General features: G+C 49.5%; 3 non-coding genes across 3 annotated transcripts; 2 read left to right on the forward strand and 1 right to left on the reverse strand.

Annotated features, from left to right (window-relative positions):
• Positions 1–83: 83 nt before the first annotated feature.
• Positions 84–165, forward strand: Pmar_PMAR022087. The gene has a single exon. It is a non-coding gene; the product is annotated as a tRNA-Ser (tRNA).
• Positions 166–258: 93 nt separating this feature from the next.
• Pmar_PMAR022088 lies at positions 259–339 on the forward strand. Its single transcript has one exon. It is a non-coding gene; the product is annotated as a tRNA-Asp (tRNA).
• Positions 340–618: 279 nt separating this feature from the next.
• Pmar_PMAR022089 lies at positions 619–691 on the reverse strand. The gene has a single exon. It is a non-coding gene; the product is annotated as a tRNA-Ile (tRNA).
• Between the last annotated feature and the right edge of the window lie 810 nt (positions 692–1,501).

Genomic DNA, 1,501 nt, shown 5'->3' on the forward strand with positions numbered 1-1,501 from the left:
TTTTTGAATGGATTCAGTAGTGTCACCTATCACCCTTATGTAGAGCACTTGCCTAGCGGTTGAGCCTAAAAACTAACAATCTAGACACTTTGGCCGAGTGGTTAAGGCGGCGGCCTGCTAAGCCGTTGGGCTCTGCCCGCGGGAGTTCGAATCTCCCAGGTGTCGTTGCAAGGGCTCAACATTGCGTCTCGCGGCTTTTGTGGAGCATACACATTAAGCGGATGAAGCCGAGAACTCACATGAAACGATAAAGATCGAGATACTTTGGCCGAGTGGTTAAGGCGGTGGGCCGTCAAGCCGCTGGGTTTCACCCGCGGAAGTTCGGATCTTCCTGGTGCATAATCCACCGGTTCGTACGAAGCACCCCACTCCCCATGGACAAAGTTGGATAGCCTGGAATAGCAGCTCGTTGTCCTTAACATTGCGCTGGGGGAAGCGGGGACGAATCCGATGGACGAAAACGCTCTTGACAGAATTATGTTCAACCCAATTTTCCCCATGGTCATTCGACAGTCTGCTCTTAAGTTGAATTGTCTATGGTTGTCGCATCAGCGTGACTATGAAGGTCGTAGTATGACCTGTTCTCAAAACGTTCAATATCCATGAGTGGAATTAGACTAGTCCCGGAGGGGGTCGAACCCACGACCTATGGCTCATAAGACCATCGCTCTAACCACTGAGCTACAGGACCGTGAAAACCCAGGCTTGGGAATCTTTCATGGTTAAGATGTGTTGATACCTCGACTAAAGCGTGCGTTCTACGGTATCACTTCACACCATACCATACATCGGACCGAGGCTCGATTGGATCGAGATATCGAAAATCGATCGATTGTTCGGTGCTAATCAATCGAGGATGCTGCGGCGGGCAGACGAATCGATTCGATTCGAGGAATCGATCCACCTCGAAATTCGAAATTCATTGAAATGCTCTCCTACGTCAGCATTGAGGGTTACTTATAGGGTCTACAGCACCTGTCATATTATTGCAACAATTCAGGATGCCTTTAGCAAAGCACTTCCACGAGAAGAAAAAGTAAGGGTCGAGGCTAGACCGCTCAGTTGATAGCCACAGGCACTGGGAGGCTGTCTGATTATCTGACTCGGATAGACTCCATCAGCGAGATACTGAATATCCGCGCACGACCTTGCTGTTCGCCCGAGGCGAGTCGCTTTGCTGTGGCACGCTGCCAATTGCGGCGACAGCCAGATATTCTGCAGATGCCGATTCCCCGGGTCGGAAGGATGGTATTCCCCGGGTTCGGTCAGATTGCGCGTTTGCCTCGAGCCTCGACGAACCCTCGAGATAGTTCTTCGGTAATTCAGAAGAAGATTATCCAAATACTATTTCTGAGCATAATCCACACCGCAAATTCAATATCCCTAGTAGCGGCTACTAAGTAGCCTAATAACTCTAATAGTTATCGCATATAGCATAGGTTCAAAAATCCGGATTCTTCGCCCGCCCCTAAATTACTCAATCCGTCCCTAAATATGCCAC

Source organism: Perkinsus marinus (assembly GCF_000006405.1).
Source record: "Perkinsus marinus ATCC 50983 genomic scaffold scf_1104296933886, whole genome shotgun sequence".
Taxonomy (NCBI): Eukaryota; Perkinsozoa; order Perkinsida; family Perkinsidae; genus Perkinsus; species Perkinsus marinus.